General features: G+C 40.8%; 1 pseudogene; it reads left to right on the forward strand.

The window, feature by feature from the left end:
• The window catches only part of LOC148865965 (WD repeat-containing protein 26 homolog), a 117,624-nt pseudogene extending 96,208 nt beyond the window's left edge, over window positions 1–21,416 (forward strand).
• Window positions 21,417–23,369: the final 1,953 nt, after the last annotated feature.

Genomic DNA, 23,369 nt, shown 5'->3' on the forward strand with positions numbered 1-23,369 from the left:
CAAATCTGTGCAAATTGGGTAGAACGCCTTCTCCCTAATTGCGCAGGTTCAGATCTGAAACAGAATGGTTCAAGATTTGAACCTGTGGCTCTGATACCACTGAAGGGAATGAGAGATCCATCCCATGGATGCCCAACGATCGTGGAATAAGGAGAAAACTTCAAAAATTTTTCTCTCCCTTCAACTGGGAATCACATTCCCTATTTAGAAAATCATATTTTCAAGGATCAATCTTGAACCTTAAACCGAACCAGATCTGAACCAAAAGGAATGGGAGAGAATAATACCTGATACAGAGAAATAATATCTCCCAACGAGGTGTTCACGCCCAAGGAAGGATCTAAAGACTGCTCCCACGGAAGATGGCGCAGTGTAGGATGGAGCAGAATTAGCAGTGTTCTTCCCAAGAACTCTGTCCTTCACAAGAAACAGTAGGATGGAACGTGAGCACAGCTTCCCTTTTCAATCCTTTCTCAAAGAACTGATGTCAAGATCCAATCTTGACTTCTCCCACAGCTGGAGATCGAACTGGCAAATAGGGCGGCAAGAGCAGGGAGGCAGCAAGAGAGTATTCGCAGGGTGCAGAATTCTCTCTTCTTGATTTCAGCACTAAAAAGGATCTGATGTGTTTTTTGGTCTCTCTCAAGGCTGCCTCCCCCTCCTTCCTTTTGTTAACTTGTAAAGATCAGCTCCTAATCCCATTAGGAGGTGCTTATCCAAATCATATTTGGATCAGCCTTCTCTTCTAATGATAAGGATAAACCCTTATCTTATCTGCAGATTAGATTAGCTTTATCCTAATCTTATTAGGAGGTTTCTAGATCTGAATCACATTCAGATCTGGACTCTCTGAGTGGATAGGATTAAGACCCTATCCTAACTGTCAATCAATCTCAGAATTCGCCCCTTTAATTAACTAAATTAAGACCCTATCCTAACTGCTAATCCGACACCTAGTGCAGTATCATAATCGAGTCTAGGGGTTGGGTGTAACTTTCCAGTTTTTCCCATCAATATCCAAGGTCCAAGGCAATAATAGAAATCTAGTCCAGTTCAAAGATTCAATTAATCCCACATTGTATGTGCCTAGGGTCTCACCCCGGTAGCTGAGACAAGCCACCCCAACCGACTTGGTGGCACCACAGTGTCAGCCTTGTCAGGATAGGTCTCCCCAGACCGACCCACTGGCTATGAACATTCTAAACTAACACGAGTCTCATTAAGTGTCCATTTTAAGGGTAATACACAGAAACATACCAAGGGAACATGAATCAAATATGTACTTTTATTCATTTACAATAAACTCATAAAGTACATCAATTTTGATTGAAGCTAAGGGCATACAAAACTGTCTAACATCATCCGCCTTAGTAGGGTGAGACCTGAGGAACATGTAGTGTGGGTTTTCTTAAAACCCTTAGTTCTAATTAGATTGATGTATCTTTTGACATTTATTGTAAATGAATAAAATACATAATTGATTCATGTCATTGTGGTGTGTTTCTGTGTAATACCCTTAAACTGGACACTTATGAAACTCGTGTTAGTTTATAATCTTCACAGCCATTGGATAGACTTTGGGAGATTTATCCTGCCAAGGCTGACACTGATGTGCCGCCAAGTTGGTTGGGGTGGCTTGTCTCAGCTACCAAGGTGAGACCTGAGGTACATGCAGTGTGGGTTTTCTTAAAACCCTGAACCGGACCAAATTCTAGTATTGCCCTGGACCTTGGAGATAGATGGAAAAATTGGAATGTTACACCTAACCTCTAGACTCGATTATGGTACTGCACTAGCTGTCTTTATTATGCCAATCAGTGAGATCCTTAGAGGGGGTCAAAACCTAAGTACGCTGGGACAGTCTGAGAATTCACCTGAGTGGGTGATCATAGTGACAGGATCCGCCCCTTTGTCGGACAAAGTGAATGATCGGGGAATGCACTCTCTCTGATGGAAACCTAAAACTGTCGGGCAGTGGATTTCAAATATGTTTGAAATTTGGTTTTGCAAAATATATTTATATAAAGATATACTTATATATTATGGTTTCAAAATGTTTACAAAAAGTTTTAATTCCCGGGATCTATGTGAGTAGAGAGTGCAACACTGTACCTTGCAGCTGAGGGGGAGTTCTTCTCTTGTCGGGTAGTGTTTGATCATTATAGGCTGAGAGGTTAAGTGTAAGACCATTGAGGGTAATACCTGATGGGCTAATCTTGCATTTGCCCACAGTTCTTGGATTTTCATAAGGTGGCTGGATCCAAGAACCATTTAGTGTAAGCGTTGGGCCCATTAAGAGCCTATGGTGATAGACTCAGGGGTTTAGGGTCGGATGTTGAAGGTGATATTGAGTTCAGTGGAAGGGGTGAAAGGAGCAGAAAGAAAAATTAGGGGAAGAGTAGGTTAAAATGGTTGTTTTAAGCAAACTTTATGAAGATAATCAGTTGGAATGTATGGGGGCTGGGGTTGCAAGGAAAAGGAGAGCTATCAAAAGATTTACTTAGAAGGGAAAATCCAAACATTGTGTTGATTCAAGAAACAAAACTAATCGGGATGATGGGAAATGGATAAGAAGCATATGGGGTTCAAGGGGTATTAGATGGTCTTTTCTTCCTTCTTGCGGGACCTCAATGGGAATGGTGATAATGTGGAAGGATGATGTGGTTGAATCAATGGAGAAATTGATAGGGAGCTTCTCAGTTTCATTGAAATTCAAAAACATTAGGGATGAATTCATATGGGTACTTACCAATGTTTATGGTTCAAATAGATATTGGGAAAGAAATGAAATGTGGAAGAAATTCTATGCTATTAGGGGTTTATGGGATGGGTCGTGGAGTATGGTAGGGGATTTTAATGTGGTGAGATTTTCAAACAAGACAAACAACCCCAACCAACATGTCACCACTAGTATGAGGAGATTCAATGAATTTGTAGACTTGCGAATTGAAGGAAATCCCCCTATTGCAAGCCCAATTCACTTGATCGAATTTTCAGGAAATCCCCCTATGGGGAGATTCCTTTTTAATGAATTATGGAAATCCCATGTAGGAAACCTAATGTCGATAGCTTTGCCTAGAGCCACCTTGGATCACTATCCTATTAAATTAGGTCTTGAAACCTTTTCAAATGGCCCTACCTCGTTTAGGTTTGAAAACATGTGGCTTACACATCCAGGCTTTGTGAAAAAGGTGGAGGATTGGTGGAAGGAGTTAAGGGGAGTGGAGTGGAAAGGGGTGATGTTTCACAAAAAATTGAAGTGGTTGAGAGAGAGAATTAAGGAATGGAATAGGGAATAGTTTGGAAGATTAGAGGAACAAAAGATCACTCTCTTATCTAAATTAGAGGAGATAGATGAGAAAAAAGCCCAGGGGACTCTAGTGGCGGAGGAAAGAGCGTTAAGATGTAGGATTAAGAAAGAGATGGAAGAAGTGCTTTTATGGGAAGAGATTTGTTGGAGACAAAAATCTAGATGCAAGTGGATTAAAGAAGGGGATGGTAATACAAAATTCTTTCATGCCTTGGCAAATGGGAGGAGGAAGAATTATGTGGCCAACTTAAAAATAGAAGGGCAGGAGATGACCAATCAGGAGGAAATTGCTAAGATTTTTGTGGACCATTTCAAATCATTTTTTATGAGGCCTTTGAATGAGAGAATGAGTGCGGAGGGAATTGAGTGGCTTTGTGTGGAGATTGAGTTAGCAAATTGGTTGGAAAGGGATTTTGTAGAAGAGGAAATTTGGAAGGTAGTATTTTTAAAGGACAAATCCAAAGCCCAAGGGCCAGATGGTTTTACAATGGCTTTTTACCAAGATTGTTGGGAATTGTGAAAGATGACTTGGTTGAGGTCTTCAATGAATTTGTAGAGCATGATAGGATTAGTTTAGGAGTGAATGTGACCTTTCTAACTCTTATACTAAAGAGAAGATACCAGTCACCCAAAGGACTTCAAACCAATCAGCCTAGTAACCTACATTTACAATATCTTAGCTAGGGTCCTTTAATTGAGACTAAAATTAGTTCTCCCAACTGCAATCACTCAAAATCAAGGGGCTTTCATTCAAGGGAGGCAAATAGTTGATCAAACTCCAGTTGCAAATGAATGTATGGAGGATTTGAAAAGATTAAGAAGGAAAGGTTTTGTGTGCAAGTTGGACCTAGAGAAAGCTTATGAATTGATGGGTTGGATCTGCCTTATTAATGTGACGAGAAATTGTGGTTTTGGGGAGAGATGGTGCAAATGGATCTATGGTTGTGTTAAGTCTTGCCATTATTCCATTTTCGTTAATGGGATTGTTAGAGGCTTCTTTCCTACTCATTGGGGTTTGAGGCAAGGTGATTCTTTCTCACCCTTTCTCTTCACCCTAATAGCGGATGCCTTTAGTAGAATGATCTTAATGGCTGATAAGGAGACTTTAATAAAAGGATGGAAAATTGGAAGAAGACCCCAATTATTCATCTATAGTTTGTTGATGACATTATAATCTTTTGTGAGGGTGGAGAGCAAATTTTGGTAAGGAATCTGAAGGAGTTGGTGAAGAAGTTTGAGCTTATCTCTAATTTGAAAGTCAACCTTGATAAGAACTGCATAGCAGGAATCAACTTGGAGGAAGAGTTGGTGAAGAAGTTTGAGCTTATCTTAGAGTGTCCTATTGCTAGTTGGCCTTTGACCTTCCTAGGACTTCCTCTAGGTGAAAACCCTAAGGAGAGTAGATTCCGGAACCCCATAATGGAGAGATGTGGAAAGAAACTGGCAGCTTGGAAGAGGAATTATGTTTTGTAGAAACAACTGATGTGGTCCCCGCCTCTTTCTATTGTACTCGTATACAACTATTAGTTATTTAAGTCTGTCCACAATTAGTTGTTAGTCTTTTATTGGGATTTTATTTTTTCCATGTAAACAGTCTTATCCTTACTTCAAAATTAATATAAATAGAAAGAGGGGGGCGGTAGACTAAGCATCCTCTTCTTTTCTGAAACCCTTCCTTCGAATTCTTCTTCTCTTCTTCTCTCTTTCTCCTCTCATTCTCTCCTCTCATCTTCTTAATTTCCTGTTGATTATACACTACAGCTTGGGCTGTTATAGTCTCATACAACTACATGGTATTAGAGCCAACCTAGGAAATCTTATGATAGTCTAACATGGCCAGCTGCATAAGAATTTCCTAGGGTTGGAAAATTTCCAGCAAAAGGGATCATCATCTGAATCTTGGAGATTGTTGCTGAGGCATCAGAGGATGACCAACAATCAGGAAGGGTCAGAAGGAAGAACCCTCAAGATTAGGGTTCAGACTTGATTTTGAAGGTTGTGACTAGAAAGTCAGAAAGAAGAACCCTCAAGATTAGGGTTTAGACTTATTTTTTAAGGTTGCGACTAGAGTTTTGTTGATGTTAATCTTTGATATTGATCTATTAAAAGATTACCTTTTCTGGTTATGTCAAAGGTTCGACTGAAAGTTTTTTCCTCCTAAACTGTTCTTGATACATTAAAAGAATAGCTTTTGGTTACTTTAAGAAGTACGGCTAAGAGATCCCCCATTTTCTAGCCATTGATTGTGTTCTTGGCTTGTTTCTTGACCTTTGACTGGTTCTAGGTTCAAGATTCTAGATTCTTGACTGTCACCAATTCTAGGGCTGCAGTTAGTTTCAGCCCTACACTCTAAATTGTTCTTGGAATGTTACCTTTTTGGGTGGATTGCTGACCTAGAAGGATAAAGTAGATTTGGCTGTTAACAAATTTTGGGTGAGATTACCCAGTCTTAGTGATACAAGAGGCATTCTTTAATCTTTTCTTGACAAAGAATGGAGTTTAAGAGCCAAGGGGAAAACCTTTTAGGGGCTAGTGGTGCTGGTAGCATACCTAAGAACACTTTTCAGATTACCACTATAAAATTTGATGGGTCAAACTACCTAGAGTGGGCCCAATCAACCATGATGGCTATTGGAGGTAGAGGAAAGCTAAGTTTTTTACTGGGAGATGTCAAGGAACCAGCCATGGAGGACCAAATATATACCAAATGGGTTCAGAAGAACTATTTGGTTATGACATGGCTATGTAACTCCATGCAGCCACATATCAGCCGAAATTATTTATGAGCAAAAATAGCTAAAGAAATTTGGGATATCATGAAAGAAACTTACTCCCAACCCCTCAATGTTGCTAGGGCCTATGAGCTAAAATGTAAGGTAAATAACCTTAAGCAAGGAGAGAAGCCAATCTTGGTTTATTTTTCCACCTTGAAATCCTTGTGGCATGAGATTGATCACTTAGAAACAATTGAGTCGGAAAGCCAAAAGGATGCACAGGCCTACATAAAATAGGTTCAAACCAATAGGGAATTTGAGTTTCTAGCTGGTCTGAATTCTGAGTATGACATTCTAAGACAACAACTTCGAATAAGAGACAGTGTGACCCTATTACAAGCTTACTCTCTAGTGCATAGTGAAGAAAGTAGAAGGAAAGTTATATTACGGCATTTGCCACTTGAATCAGCCTTGGCAGCAACTAAACCCAAGTTTGGAGGGGATAAGGAGAGAGATATGAAGAAGGAAGAAAAGGGGAATGCTAATATAGTTGTTACTACTGATTGTGCAACCTCATCAGGCACAAGAGCAACATCACTAGACACTCTAGTTGCTGTCCAAGCTGCCTTGACTCAGTTGGAAAAGGAGGTTGGTAATTCAACATCATCATCTCAGCCAGTCACAACATCAGCTCCTCCCACCTCAGCATTTGCTCATTCAGGTGCACGGGCCTCATCTTATCATGCTCCAGCTCCAAGTAAAACTGAACATTGTTGGGTAGTAGACTTATGTGCATCTGATCATATGACTGGTTTGCCTTCACTATTTACTACCTATCACTTATCCTCTGGTAAAGGCAAGGTGTCCATTGTTGATGGATCACTTGTTCCCATTTCTAGCAAGGGAGATATCAAGTTGTCTAGTGCCATTTCCTTGTCTTCTGTTCTGCATGTTCCTAAACTTAGCACCAATTTACTTTCAGCTAGTAGCATTACTAAAAACCAGGATTGCTTAGTAACATTTTTTCCTGATCAATGTGATTTTTAGGACTTGGAGACAAGGAAAGTGATTGGGACTGGCTGTGAGACAAATGAAATCTATTTGCTTGGAGGAAGTCCACAGTGGGAAGATAGTGAAGTTAGAGGGTTTTTTGTTTCTCAGTCTATTGGTCAAGTCATGCTTTGGCATAACCGATTAGGTCATTTATCCTTTAGGTCCCTGAAAAGCTTGTTTCCTAGTTTATTTGAATCTATCCAGATGTCCAATTTAAAGTATGAAAGTTGTGAGCTTGTAAAGCATTGTAGAACAACCTATTCATTAAGTAATAAGAGTAGTGTTCCTTTTGACATTGTGCATACTGATGTTTGGGGACCATATCACATCACTGCTATGGGGGAGTACAGATACTCCTTGCTGTTTGTTGATGACTACACCTGATTTTCTTGGGTCTACTTGATGCATTCTCGAGATGAGGTTCCTACCCTGACCCAAACCTTTCATCATATGATTTTAACCCAGTTTGGGGTAAAAATCAAAATTTTTAAATCCGATAATGTCAGAAAATACTTTAAAACATCACTAGCCTCTTATTTTCTTGACCATGGGATTATCCATCAGAGTACCTGCCCTCATACCCCGCAACAGAATGGGTGGCTCAGAGAAAGAATAGGCACTTATTGGAAGTAGCTAGAAGTATCATATTTAACTCCAATGTGCCTATACATTTCTGGGGAGATGCCATTCTCACAGCTGTGTATCTCATCAACTAAATCCCTTCACGGGTTCTTGACATGAAACCTCCATTCACCCTTTTATATCTTGATAAAGAGTTGTTTTTTGTCCCTCTTAAAACCTTTGGTTGTACCTGCTTCATGCAAACTCTTGGCCCTCATCGTTCCAAATTTGACCCTAAAGCCTCAAAATGTATTTTCCTTGGTTATGCACAAACTCAAAAGGGATACTGCTGCTATGAACCTACTTCGGGAAAGAGATTTGTATCCATTGATGTTACTTTCTTTGAGGATGTACCTTATTACTCTAGGGTTTCTTCTCAGGGGGGAGTAGTAAGGTTGGGGTTAACACATCAGAAGTCCATTTACCTGTTCCATTGAGTGAAGAGAGGTGTAATGGGGAGGGTTGTCAAAAATGTCGGGATTTGAGAGTTTATCATAGATGGTGGAGGCAGGTTGATTTCGGTCATCAGCAGTCCAGGCCAGCCCCAATTCCTTCTAACGATCTAGATCCAGGTACTACATCTCTTCCAGCTTCCATTACAGATGAGCCTTTTGCTATTGATCCTTCTCCATCTTCTGAGCCCTCACTTCCATTGAATGACCTTGACATTCCCATTGTAGTCCATAAAGGAAAACGTCGTTGCACCTCATCCACAACCCACTGTATCTCACAATTCTTGTCCTATGATCATCTTTCTCCCTCTTACAAGTCCTTTCTTACATCCATTGCTGATATTCCCATTCCCAGAACAATATAGGAAGCCTTGACCATTCCTGAGTGGAAGGATGCAATGAAGGTAGAAATGGATTCCCTTTTGAGAAACAATATGTAGGAGCTAGTTGATCAACCCAAAGGGAAGAAACCAGTTGGATGTAAATGGGTGTTTACTGTGAAACATAATGCTGATAGTTCCATTGAAAGGTATAAGGCCCGGTTAGTTGCAAAGGGATTTACTCAGACTTATGGTATAGATTACTTGGAGACTTTCGCACTAGTAGCAAAAATGACCACTATTAGAGTGTTATTATCTCTTGCAGCTAGTTACTCTTGGCCCTTGTTCCAAATGGATGTTAAAAATGCCTTCCTCAATGGAGACTTGCAAAAAGAAGTGTACATACAGTTACCTTCTGGTTTTTATAGTACAGAGACAGCTAAGAAGGTTTTCCAGCTAAATAAAGCTTTGTATGGACTAAAACAGTCCCCTGAAGCTTGGTTTGATAGATTCAGACAAGCCCTTGAAAAGTTTGGCTATGTGCAGGCTCAATCAGATCACACTTTGTTTATTAAGAAAGTGGATATTTCCTTGACTCTACTTGTTGTATATGTGGATGACATTGTAGTAACAGGGAATGATAACAGTGAAATTGAGTCTCTTAAGAAACTTCTCCATCAAGAATTTGAGGTAAAAGACTTGGGAGAGCTACGATATTTCTTGGGTATTGAGGTAGCTCGGTCCAAGCATGGAATCTTTGTTTCTTAAAGGAAGTATGTCCTTGATTTGTTAGAAGAAATAGGAAAGTTGGGTGTTAAGCCAGTCGATACACCTATGGAATAGAATCACAAGATTAGTGCAGAAGGTGGAGAGCCTCTTGAAGATAAAGCTATGTTCCAAAGATTAGTTGGGAAACATCTATTCCCAACTTGAGGGGGAGTGTAGAAACCACTGATGTGGTCCCCACCTCTTTCTATTGTACTCGTATACAACTATTAGTTATTTAAGTCAGTCCATAATTAGTTGTTAGTCATTTATTAGGATTTTATTTTTGCCATGTAAGTAGTCTTATCCTTACTTCAGAATTAATATAAATAGAAAGAGGGGGGCTACAGATTAAGCATCCTCTTCCTTTCTAAAACCCTTCCTTCAAATTCGTCTTCTCTTCTCTCTTTCTCCTCTCATTCTCTCCTCTCATCTTCTTAATTTCCTGTTGATTATACACCACAACTTGGACTGTTAGTAGTCTCATACGACTACATGTTTCTTTAGGAGGAATGATTACTCTGATTAAATCCACACTTTCTAACCTGCCAATCTATTTCCTATCAGTTTTTAGAATCCCCCAAAAAGAATCCAAGAAAATTTAAAAGATTTTGGACTTTTTGTGGGAGTCGGGTGATGGAAGGAAGGGTCATCTGGTTAAATGGGAGGTTGTGTGTAGGAATCTTCAACAAGGAGGGTTGGGGATTGGTAGTGTGGATAAAAAGAACAGGGCTCTGCTATGGAAATGGATTTGGAGGTAGTCGATGGAAAGTGGCAGACTGTGACATGAAGTAATAGCTAGCATTCATGGAAGGTTGGGGTGCAGGTGTATCTACCAGAGCTACTCTGGCCTCACCTTAGAAAGTAGTTCATAGCATTCTGCCTCTCTTTCTTTGTTTCGTCAGGTACATTGTTTGCTCTGGGCTTCTCTTAAATATTGGGAGGATACTTGGGTTGGTTCTTGTCCATTAAAGGAGCTTTTCCCCTCCATATACTCTTGGTTTCCTTGTTAGATAGTTTTGTATGCCCTTAGCTTCAATCAAAATTGATGTACTTTATGAGTTTATTGTAAATGAATAAAAGTGCATATTTGATTCATGTTCCCTTGGTATGTTTCTGTGTAATACCGTTAAACTGGACACTTATTGAGACTCGTGTTAGTTTAGAATGTTCACAACCAGTGGGTCGGTCTGGGGAGACCTATCCTGACAAGGCTGACACTGTGGTGCCACCAAGTCGGTGGGGGTGGCTTATCTCAGCTATTGGGGTGAGACCCTAGGCACATACAATGTGGGATTAATTGAATCTTTGAACTGGACCATATTTCCAGTATTGCCCTGGACCTTGGAGATTGATGGGCAAAACTGGAAAGTTACACCCGACCCCTAGACTCGATTATGATACTGCACTAGGTGTCGGATCGGGCTGTCTTTGATGTACCAATCAGTGAGATCCTTAGCGGGGGTCAAAACCTGGGTATGTTGGGACAATCCGAGAATTCATCTGAGTGGGTGATCATAGTGACAGGATCAGCCCCTTTGTCGGACAAAGGTAATGATCGGGGATGCACTCTCACTGTTGGAAACCAAGACTACCGGCAACCGATTTCAACCGTTGAGATTAGTTTTGCAAAGTATATTTTATATGAGATATAAAAGTATATATATTATGGTTTCTAAAATGTTTGCAAAAGGGTTTTAATTCCCGGGATCCATATAAGTGGAGAGTGCAACACTGTTCCTTGCAGCCGAGGGAGAGGTCCTCTCTTGTCGGACAGTGTATGATCATTAAGGGCTGAGAGGTTAAGTGTAAGCCATTGAAGATAATACCTGATGGGCTAATCTTGCATCTGCCCATAGTCCCTGGGTGATACAAGGTGGCTTGGCCCAGGGACCACTTAGGGTAAGTGTTGGGCCCATAGAGCCCATTCGATGGGTTTCAGGGGGTACACTGTCTTTAACAGTGTATTCGACCAGGCCTTGTAACAAATGCTGGGCCGAACCCATGTGGCTGATGTGTAGATCAATGCTTGGGTCCCACGCCATACAAGGAAGTCCAACTGGGCAGCAGTTAGGAAGGTTAAGTGAGCACATAAGATTAATGGGCCTAAAGCCCATTTCGAACTAGGCTATTTATTTAGTTAAATAAAGGGGCGAATTCTGAAATGGATTAGCAGATAGGATAGGGTCTTAATCCTATCCACTCAGAGAGTCCTGATCTGAATTCAGATCTAGAAACCTCCTAATGGGATTAGGAAAAAGCTGATCTAATCTACAAATAAGATAAGGGTTTATCCTTATCACTAGAAGAGAAGGCTGATCCAAATATGATTTGGATAAACAACTCCTAATGGGATTAGAAGTTGATCTTTTAAGTTAACAAAAGAAGGAGGGGGCGGCAGCCTTTAGGAAATATACATCAGATCCTCTTTAGTGCTGAAATCAAGAAGAGAGAATTCTGCACCCTGCGAATACTCTCTTGCCGCCTCCATGTTCTTGCTGCCCTGTTTGCCAGTTCGATCTCCAGTTGTGGGAGAAGTCAAGATAGGATCTTGACATCAGTTCTTTAAGAAAGGATTGAAAGGAAGTTGTGCTCACGTACCATTCTACTGATTCTTGCGAAGGACAGAGTTCTTGGGGAAGAACACTATTGATTCTGCTCCATCCTGCACTGCACCATCTTCAATGGGAGTAGTCTTTGGATCCTTCCTTGGGCATGAACACCTTCGTTGGGAGATATTACTTCTCCGTATCAGGTATAATTCTCTCATATTCCTTTTGGTTCAGATCTGGTTCAGTTTAAGGTTCAAGAATGATCTTTGAAAATATGATTTTCTAAATAGGGAATGTGATTCCCAGTTGAAGGGAGAGAAATATTTTTGAAATTCGCCCCCTTATTCCGCAATCTTTGGGCATCCATGGGATGGATCTCTCATCCCTTCAGTGGTATCAGAGCCATGGTTCAAATCTTGAACCATTCGGTTTCAGATCTGAACCTGCGCAATTAGGGAGAAGGCGTTCTGCCCAATTTGCGCAGATATGGTTTTTTTGGGAAATTTGTTCCCAAAACAGATGGGCAAATAATCTGAAATTAATTTTAAATAAATTTGATTATTATTTAGAATTGTTCTTTATAATTTTCTTGATTTATGGGCTGTTCATACAAGAGGAGATCGAATTCTTGGTTTGCGCAGGGAACCTGCGATTTTGCAGTTCTTGAATTATTTTTGGGTCTGTAAATAACTTTTTTTTTTATTTTCTAGACTCAATGTATAGGTATTCAATCTGATATAGTTATTAATAGAAATAGGATTTCTATTTATTTTTATTTTGGATCAAAGATGGCGGCGCAGAAAAGGAGATTTCGTAGAGAAGGAGATTTCGCAGATGAGAGAAACGCTATCTGCGATTTGCAGTTTGTGAAACTACATTCTGTGTTCTAACCTCTGTTTTGCAGGAAGGATTGTGCGAACAGCCTTGATTGACTGATTCTTGTTTTTCCTTTTATCAGTATTTAATTTTAGATTATTTTCTTGAATTAAGGATTTAATTAAAAATCAAACCCTAGACCCATTCGAACCGAGATTGGTTCAAACTGTTTGGACCAATTTTAGGGTTTAATCAAGGTTGAAAGTCAGCCCTAATTTCCCACTAATGGGTCTAAGGATTGATATTTAATTAAATGGTTAATTTGGCCCAGCCTGTAAAAGCCCAATTTTAAATAGTTAAAACTACAAATGCCCATTTTAAAGGATAAAGCTATATGGGCCGAACTGGGTAACCCTAATTCAGCCCATATACCTAGATAATATTAATGGCTAATATTATGGAATTTTAACGGGCTTCCAATGGGCCTTACAGATAATTAATTGATTGGATCAATTTATCCCTGCATGAGATGTATGGATGTGTGATGTGTTGCGTACATGGGCCATAAGTACTTGGCCCATGCTCATTCGACAATGGCTCTTGCGCACACCATGGCTGAATGCACATCATTTCCATGGTGTCCCTTTTGGTCATTGGATGACTTTCCTCAGTGGTGGGCCCCACACCTCATCAAGAGGTTATGTGCGGAACCCTAGCCGATTCATGGCCCACTGAAATCTGGCTTTATGAAAGTCAGTGGTAGCCACTTTGGTTTGACCTAAATCAAACTAGGTGATAGGGAGATTCATATGATGAACTCTCTAAAGGCCTTCCATCATTAACATGAGGATGGGTCCTTCAGTAATGAGGAAAAACACCAGAAAATGGGCTATCCATTTGCTGTTGGACTTGTCTGAGTGTTTCATAAGATGATAAGGGCGTCATAGACCGATGTGGGAGGAGCTTCACCAGAAAATGGGAACTCTCTCACGGTACCTTGGCGTTCACGAATATGAAGGGTAAGCACTCACTGGACAAAAAGGTTTACCTGAAAATGGCTCTGAACCTTGTCTGACAGAGGCCAAAAGGAAAACTCATATGATGAGTGGATATGATCCTTCACAGAAAGGTGGTGGGGTTATGCAGCTGAAACAGTTGGCTCCATGCACCCTATGTGATTTCCCACATTTCCAGAGACAACCCGTAGTCTCCGTCACTGAGAAAGGAGGGAAATCTCAGAGACGAATAAATGGAAATGGATCGTAGATTAAAATCCATATCTATGAAATGAACATGAATCAAATTAGGTTGTGGACTGATGTTTGCTCTTTTATTAAAAAATGGCAAACGGATCTTTTTCAAAACTGCTTGATGACAACAAGTTGAAGGGCACAAATTATGATGACTGGTACAGGAACCTTATGCTGGTCCTAGCTTTTGAAAAGCTGGACAAAGTGGCAAAGAATCCTGCCCCGGAGCATCCGGGTGATAGGGCTTCTGTGGCCCGAAGGGGAGACTATCAAGAATGGGAGGAGAAAAACTCCCTTGCCCAGTGTAACATCATTGCCTCCTTGGACAACCCGATACAGAAGCAGTTCGATCAAATCGAACTTGCCAAAGACATATTGGACAGTCTCAGGACAATGTATGAAGAGCAGAATCGTTCTACTCGACAAAAGGTCTTGAAACAGTTCATGACCGCACAAATGTCCAAGGGTCAACAAGTTCACGACCATTGTCTTCAGATGATGGGATACATTAATGAACTGGAGGCTCTTGGATCTGGGTTGGACCTTGCAACCCAAATAGATGCTATCTTTAACTTTTTGCCTCCTTCCTTTAATCCGTTCCTCATGAACTATAACATGAACAAGCTGAATGTCAGCTTACAAGAGCTTAGCAATATGTTGCAAAGAGCTGAAGAACTGATTAGAAAGGATAAGCCTGTAGCCATGCTTGTTGAATCTGGCAAGACAGACAAGAGAAAGAGGAAGGCAAAGAAGCCTCAGAAGAAAGCCACTAAGAGCAAGAAGCAGAAGAAAGACAAAGCATCGGATGCCTGTCACTTCTGCAAGAAGACCGGCCACTGGAAAAGGAACTGTTCTGCCTACCTGAAATCCAAGAAAGGTAATTTCGAAACTTGTGTTATAGAAACCAATTTGTTGGTAGTTTCTGCATCCTGGTGTATTGACTATGGGGTTTCAACTCATGCTTGTAACTCACTGCAGGGGTTCAAGGTAAGCAGAAGGCTAAGTGAAGGAGAAGTCACACTCTACTTGGGGACTACTGCAATTGTTGCAGCCGCGGCCATAGGAACCGTGGAGTTAATTTTTAGAGAATGACCAATTGTACTGAAAGACTGTCTTTATGTGCAAAATTTAAGGAGAAATTTGATTTCTGTCTCAAAACTGTGTGCAGATGGTTATTCTGTCTTCTTTAGTAACACGATTACTATTAAAAAAAACAACAGATTCATCGCATACGGGGAACTAGAGAACGGTCTCTATGTTCTACATCCTTCTCTAGAAACTAACATAACCGAAACTACGTCGACTGAAATCCCCAAGAAGAGAACCCGTGATACAGTTAATCCCACGTGTCTGTGGCATTATCGACTTGGCCACATCGGTGTTGACCGAATCGCAAGGATGGTAAAGGATGGTCCTTTGGATTTTCTAATTGTAGAAGATCTTCCCACTTGTGAGCCTTGCCTACAAGGCAAGATGACGAAACGACCATTTAATGGTAAGCCTGAAAGATGTACGGGCACACTTGACCCAATACATACTGATGTATGTGATTCCCTGAGTGTTAGGACACGAAATCAACATGTGTATTTCATCACCTTCACAGATGATTTTTCACGATACGGTTACGTGTACCTCATGAGAAACAAGTCTGAATCCTTTGAAAAGTTCAAAGAGTTCAGACAAGAGGTCGAAAAACAGTTAGGGAGAGAAATTAAGGCCCTTCGATCAGATCGAGGTGGCAAGTATCTCTTTGACGAATTCAATGACTACTTAAAGGACAATGGGATAGTATCACAATTAGCTCCTCCTGCTACACCACAACTTAACGGTGTTTCGGAGAGGAGGAATAGGACCTTATTGGATATGGTCCGGTCGCTTCTCATACACTTAGAGTTACCCACATCCTTTTGGAGTTACGCATTAGAGACTGCGATTTATGTGTTGAATCGGGTTCCAAGCAAATCGGTTCCGAATACTCCATATAAATTTTGGACCGGAAAGAAACCAAGTGTCAGACACTTGAAGATTTGGGGTTGTCCAGCACACGTTAAAAGAACGAGTGCAGACAAGTTGAAATCCAAGACCAGCCATTGCATATTTGTAGGCTACTCAAAAGGCTATGTAGGTTACCTATTCTATGACCCAAGTGAGCAGAAAGTGTTCTGCAGTCATAATGCGCAATTCTTGGAAACCGACTATATCCTAGACACCCATCGTCAGGAAATTGTTCTTGATGAGGAGAGCTCAGGAGCAATGGGAGATGTCCCACAAGTTCTAGGAAATGACCAACCTAGAAGATCCACTCGGGTATCCAGGCCACCAGTCCATTATGGTTATGACTAGGATAGTTACCTGGTGGAAACCTTGACTAGTGAGGAGGATCCCGTGACTTACACGGAAGCTATGTTGGACATAGATTCCTAGAAGTGGGTGGAGGCCATGAGAGCAGAGATGGACTCAATGGAGACCAATGGAGTCTGGACTCTATTTGATCCGCCCTCCAGGGTAAAAGCAATTGGTTGCAAATGGATTTACAAGAGGAAGAAGGGCCCCGATGGTAAGGTTGAGACCTTCAAGGCTCGTCTAGTGGCAAAAGGGTACACTCAGAAAGAGGGCATCGATTATGAGGAAACCTTTTCGCCTGTGGCCATGCTTAAATCCATTAGGACCCTGCTAGCTATAGCAGCATACCATGATTATGAGATTTGGCAAATGGATGTCAAAACTACATTCCTGAATGGAGATCTTACTGAAGATATCTATATGCAGCAGCCGCAAGGCTTCATTGCTGCAGATCAGGAAAACATGGTATGTAAACTTAATAAATCCATTTATGGACTTAAGCAAGCTTCTAGAAGTTGGAACATCCATTTTGACTCTGCCGTCAAATCATTTGACTTCGAGCAGAAACTGAATGAACCCTGTGTCTACAGGAAGTACAGTGGAGATAAGGTTACCTTCTTGGTTCTGTATGTAAATGACATTCTACTCATTAGGAATGATGTAGGTATGTTAAATACGGTGAAAGTATGGCCATCACAGCAATTCTCCAAGAAAGAACTTGGAGAAGCCTCTTATATACTGGGTCTTCGACTCTATAGAGATAGATCGAAGCAGATAATAGGATTATCCCAATCTGCCTACATTAACAAAATAGTCAAATGATACAGCATGGAAAACTCCAAAAAAGGAAATGTTCCTTTCAGGCATGGAGTCACTCTCTCCAAGAAGATGTCTCCTAAAACTTCTGGGGAGATTGATGGCATGAAAGACGTTCCCTATGCCTCTGCCGTAGGGAGCATCATGTATGCCATGCTGTGCACTCGTCCTGACATAGCTCAGGCAGTGAGTGTAGTAAGCAGATTTCAGGCCAACCCACGGCAGGAGCATTGGACTGCTGTGAAAAACATACTTAAGTACCTTCGAAGGACAAAAGAGTTTTGTCTAGTATTTGACGGTAGCTCACTACAGATCCAAGGGTATACAAATGCCGATTTCTAGTCAGACCCAGATGATAGAAAGTCTACATCTGGATATGTTTTCACGATAAGATCGTGTGCTGTTTGCTGAAAAAGCAGCAAACAGGGGTCCACTGCAGACTCCACGACCGAGGCCAAGTACATTGCCGCAAGTGAGGCTGCCAAAGAAGCCGTGTGGATGAAGAAGTTCATTCATGAGTTGGGAGTAGTTTCGTTTGACACATCACCCATCCCATTGTTGTGTGACAACAATGGAGCCATTGCTCAGGCTAAGGAGCCACGAGCCCACTCGAAGTCAAAGCACATCGAGAGGAAGTACCATGTACTGCGGGAGATTGTTGGTAGAGGGGACGTCCTGATTCAGAAGGTAGCATCAGCAGAAAATGTAGCACACCCATTGACAAAGCCACTATCACAGCAAGTATTTGAGAAACACGTGGAAAACATGGGACTCCGACTAGTACCTGATTGGACCTAAGTGCAAGTGGGAGTTGTTAAATAGTTTTGTATGCCCTTAGCTTCAATCAAAATTGATGTACTTTATTAGTTTATTGTAAATGAATAAAAGTGCATATTTGATTCATATTCCCTTGGTATGTTTATGTGTAATACCCTTAAACTGGACACTTATTGAGACTCGTGTTAGTTTAGAATGTTCACAGCCAGTGGGTCGGTCTGGGGAGACCTATCATGACGAGGCTGACACTGTGGTGCCACCAAGTCGGTTGGGGTGGCTTGTCTCAACTACCGGGGTGAGACCCTAGGCACATACAGTGTGGGATTAATTGAATCTTTGATGTGGACCAGATTTCTAGTGTTGCCGTGGACCTTGGAGATTGATGGGCAAAACTAGAAATTTACACCCAACCCCTAGACTCGATTATGATACTGCACTAGGTGTCAGATCGGGCTATCTTTGATGTACCAATCAATATGATCCTTAGCGGGGGTCAAAACCTGGGTATGTTGGGAGAATCTGAGAATTCATCTGAGTGGGTGATCATAGTGACAGGATCAGCCCCTTTGTCGGACAAAGGTAATGATCGGGGATGCACTCTCACTGTTGGAAACCAAGACTATCGGTAGTCGATTTCAACCGTTGAGATTTGTTTTGCAAAATATATTTTATATGAGATATAAAAGTATATATATTATGGTTTCTAAAATGTTTGCAAAAGGGTTTTAATTCCCGGGATCCATATAAGTGGAGAGTGCAACACTGTTCCTTGCAGCCGAGGGAAAGGTCCTCTCTTGTCAGGCAGAGTATGATCATTAAGGGCTGAGAGGTTAAGTGTAAGACCATTGAGGATAATACCTGATGGGCTAATCTTGCAACTGCCCACAGTCCCTGGGTGTTACAAGGTGGCTTGGCCCAGGGACCATTTAGGGTAAGTGTTGGGCCCATAGAGCCCATTCAATGGGTTTCAGGGGGTGCACTATCTTTAACAGTGTATTCGACCAGGCCTTGTAACAAAGGCTGGGCCGAACCCATGTGGCTGATGTGTAGATCAATGCTTGGGTCCCACGCCATACAAAGAAGCCCAACTGGGTAGTAGTTAGGAAGGTTAAGTGAGCACATAAGCTTAATGGGCCTAAAGCCCATTTCAAACTGGGCTATTTATTTAGTTAATTAAAGGGGCGAATTCTGAGATGGATTAGTAGATAGGATAGGGTCTTAATCCTATCCACTCAGAAAGTACAGATCTAAATGTGATTCAGATCTAGAAACCTCCTAATGGGATTAGGAGAAAGCTGATCTAATCTGCAGATAAGATAAGGGTTTATCCTTTTCACTAGAAGAGAAGGCTGATCCAAATATGATTTGGATAAGTAGCTCCTAATGGGATTAGAAGTTGATCTTTTAAGTTAACAAAAGAAGGAGGGGGTGGCAGCCTTTAGGAGATATACATCAGATCCTCTTTAGTGCTGAAATCAAGAAGAGAGAATTCTACACCCTGCGAATACTCTCTTGCCGCCTCCATGTTCTTGCCGCCCTGTTTGCCAGTTCGATCTCCAGTTGTGGGAGAAGTCAAGATTGGATCTTGACATCAGTTCTTTGAGAAATGATTGAAAGGAAGCTGTGCTCACGTACCATTCTACTGATTCTTGCGAAGGACAGAGTTCTTGGGGAAGAACACTGCTGATTCTGCTCCATCCTGCACTGCGCCATTTTCAGTGGGAGCAGTCTTTGGATCATTCTTTGGGTGTGAACACCTTCGTTGAGAGATATTACTTCTCCGTATCAGGTATAATTCTCTCCTATTTCTTTTGGTTCAGATCTGGTTTAGTTTAAGATTCAAGAATGATCATTGAAAATATGATTTTCTAAATAGGGAATGTGATTCCCAGTCGATGGGAAAGAAAAATTTTTGAAATTCGCCCCCTTATTCCACAATCTTTGAGCGTTCATGGGATGGATCTCTCATTCCTTCATTCTTTGTACAAAAATGAGTGTGTCTCAAGATTTGTTGTTCCTCCAATACACCTAGTGGGCCTTAGTTAGGACTCCAATTCCATAGAGGTCTTTTGGATAACGAACTCTTCGCTTGTGCTGATCTTCTACAACTCCTTCATGAGGTTTGCTTGGACCTCGGTAAACCTGATAAGCATATTTGGACCCCAACCCCAAGGGTTTGTTTTCTTGTGTTTCTTTGGTCAAGACCTTTTGTGATTCTTCAGTTTCTTCCTTTCCCTTTAAAGAGTTTTGGTGTAGACCCATTCCACCCAAAGTAAGAGTTTTTTGCTGGGAAGTAGTTCATTGGAAGATAAATACTATGGACTTGATACAAAAGAGAAGACCTAATTCCTATCTCTTCGCTAACTGGTGTGTCTTATGCAAATCCAGTAATGAGAGTTGTCATGATTTACTGACAAAGAAAAGTGGGTGTAGGTGGACTTTACCAATGGAGGTTAATATGTTATTTGATCCCTCTCTATTTACGTGGCCAAAGAAAAGTGGGAGGATAATGTGGAGATGTGTCAGAGCAACCTTGATTCGGACCATCTTGGAGGAGAGGAATGCAAGAATATTCTTAGAAAAGCAAAGAAGCAAGGAAGAAATCAGGATTTGTGTGATGGTTAGGGTGATCCACTGGATCAAAACTTTGGAGTTGTTTTCCCAAATGGGATGGCAGATGCTTTGGCTAAGCAAGGGATGGAGAGGTCTATTTTGTTCATGGCACATTTGTAATGTGATTTCTTTTTATGCATGAGAGGTAGCAGCTTGTGCCTCTCTAAGGGATGCTTGTAAAGATATGATATAAAGCTTAATAATAAAGTTCAATTATTGATAAAAAATATTTTATTTATCATACTACTGCAGTAAAAGTTTTCTTTGTTTTGTGCTATTTTTGTTAATAGAAGTATATACTATTCTACCTCTTTTTGTTATTTCATCTAGTTTCACCATTAACTTCTGCTACCCAGTATCCTAACAGAAGCAATATTTCAGGTTAATGAGGGTGGAATGTCCTTGAAACACAAACTAGAAGGTCACCAGAAGCCAGTGTTGACTGTGTCTTGGAGTCCTGATGACTGCAAACTCCTCACCTGTGGAATGGAAGAGGTTATCAGATGCTGGGATGTAAGCTCTGGTGAATGCCTCCTTGTTTATGAAAAAGATGGTCATGGATTGATCTCCTGTGGATGGTCTCCAGATGGGAAACATGTATTCTCTGGTGTATCTGACAAGAGCATTTGCATCTGGGATTTGGATGGGAAAGAGTTGGAATGCTGGAAGGGACAACGGACACTAAAGATTTCAGACTTAGCCATCACAAATGATGGAAAGGAGATTATTACCATGTGTCAAGAAACTGCAGTCCTGCTATTTGACAGGGAAGCAAAAGTTGAGAAATTGATTAAAGAGGTTCAACCCATAACTTCCTTTTCGTTATCCAGGGACAGTAATTTTGTACTTATTAATCTTCTAAACCAAGAAATCCATCTTTGGAGCATTGAAGGTGATCCGAAGCTCATTGCCAAGTACAAGGGTCATAAACGCACTCGATTAGTCATTAGGTCCTGCTTTGGTGGATTTAACCAAGCTTTTATTGCCAGTGGGAGTGAGGATTCACAGGTATAGATTCATTATCTTTCTATATACTGAGACTAACGAGTAATTTTAGTACAATAGCTAATGTAGAAGTGAATGGGGTAAGAGGCTCAAAAGTGAGATTTAATGTGAACCATTTGGGTAACTTGCTGTTTTTTGAAAACTCAAGGAATTTACTGCAAATTATGGATTTTTAGGCTCTTCGATTGCTTTTGTTTTTTAGGTCTGTGTCTTGTGGTTTTATTCTGTTGTTGCTGCTTTGTTTTAGTTGGTCTGTTTGTCGGTTTTTATTCCTTAGCGAACCACAAAGGAAAATGATCCTAAAGTAAAATATTCTTCATCAACCAATTAGCTGCTTGGTGAGCAGCTCTATTCCCCAATCTACTCACAAAAGAGAAGGAGATCACCATCTCCTTTCTTAACCTGAGGATGTCTTGGATTTGACCACATCTCTATGGCTGCCAGCACCCAGTCTTTTAAGGCAATCACTCTCCACCTCCACCTCATTCAACTTTAGTGCTCTAGCCAGATTGATACCCTCAAAAATCACAGAAGCTTCAGCCTGCAAGGGGAAAATGGCATTGCACTTAGCACAAAAAACTGCTAACCATGACCCCCTGAAGTCATGGACTACAGCTGCAATCAGAGAGGGAAGCTTTTGGTGATAGCATCCCATCATCTCCAGATTCTTCAGACATCCTGTTCATCCTGCAAATGATAGGCATAGGGGTTAGGCTCAACATCATTAGAAACCACATTATTTGTTTCTATCCAAATATTCGAAGGGGCAGGGCTGAGATCATAAGAATAATAGATTTTCCTCTTTAGAACTGTTGCATTCTTTAATCCAAGAACAGAACCAGTCTTGGAACTGGTATTGTGGTCAACAGAGACTGGCTTAAACCCAATTTTTGAGTCAACCCATATGCATCTAGCATGATCACAAACTCACAATTCACCAAGGCATGTATGATAGATTCCTCTACCTTACCACATATGTGGCATGAAAGCTTATTATGAATCTTCTTTTTCACCAGGTTCCACAGAAAATTCTTTTCTTTGGCACCATTGATGAAGACCAAATGGCACTCCATAAATTCTTATCATTTTACATGCTGACCTGCATAGGAAAACATCCTGGAATAATTTTATTTGCTACAAAATAAGCAGACTTGACTGTAAATATACCTTTCAGATTAGGCATCCAAAATAACTAATCTTCCTACTCATATGAAGACATGTTTATTTCTAGATTTTCTCAGCAAAAACAGGAAGAGTTCATTGATTAAATTAGTGTTCCATTTCCTCTCACCTGCAATGATCAAATCACTAACCATGGATATATTCAGAACAACAGCTTGAGGCTCAATGAGCTGGAAACCTTCCAACCCTGTAGTCAAAAGCTCATCCCATATTCCCATATTAACACTCTACCCGAAGGCTGAAGCAATACCCCCAAAAAGGTCCTTCTAGCTAAACCTCTTTGCCAGCAAGGATGCTTTTCCAACCACAGGAATCTTGATTAGAGAAGTTATGCCTCAAGAAATTTTTGTTTTTCATGTACTTGTCTTTAATAACCTTTGTCCAGAGGCTGTCTTCACCCTAAGCTAACCTCCAAGTAAGCTTGGTCAATAGTCTTGTTGAAACTAGCTGCATCCCTAGAACCCATACCATCAGCCAATTTACTCTTGCTTTAGGTGATGTCAGCTTACCCAGTTAACCATCTTCTCTTTCCTTGGACTTTCTCTTTGGGATTTTTTCAACTCTTCACAGACCTTTTTGGGAACAAGAAAAATTGACATACAATATGATGGAATAACTGTTATTATAGCTTTCTGTTGTGTTTGTTCCTTGAGTTTTTTAGTGGTGTTAGTGAAGGAGTATTTCGGTCTTTGTACTTGTTGAGAATGTTGATGTGTACTGTTATGTTAGATCGAGTGCTTCTTACTTAAAGAAGGGCACTTAAGTCTTTTCCATTTAGTT

The sequence above is a fragment of the Nelumbo lutea genome, chromosome 3 (genome assembly GCF_056320005.1).
Source record: "Nelumbo lutea isolate HS-2025 chromosome 3, American lotus-T2T, whole genome shotgun sequence".
NCBI classification, from domain to species: Eukaryota; Viridiplantae; Streptophyta; class Magnoliopsida; order Proteales; family Nelumbonaceae; genus Nelumbo; species Nelumbo lutea.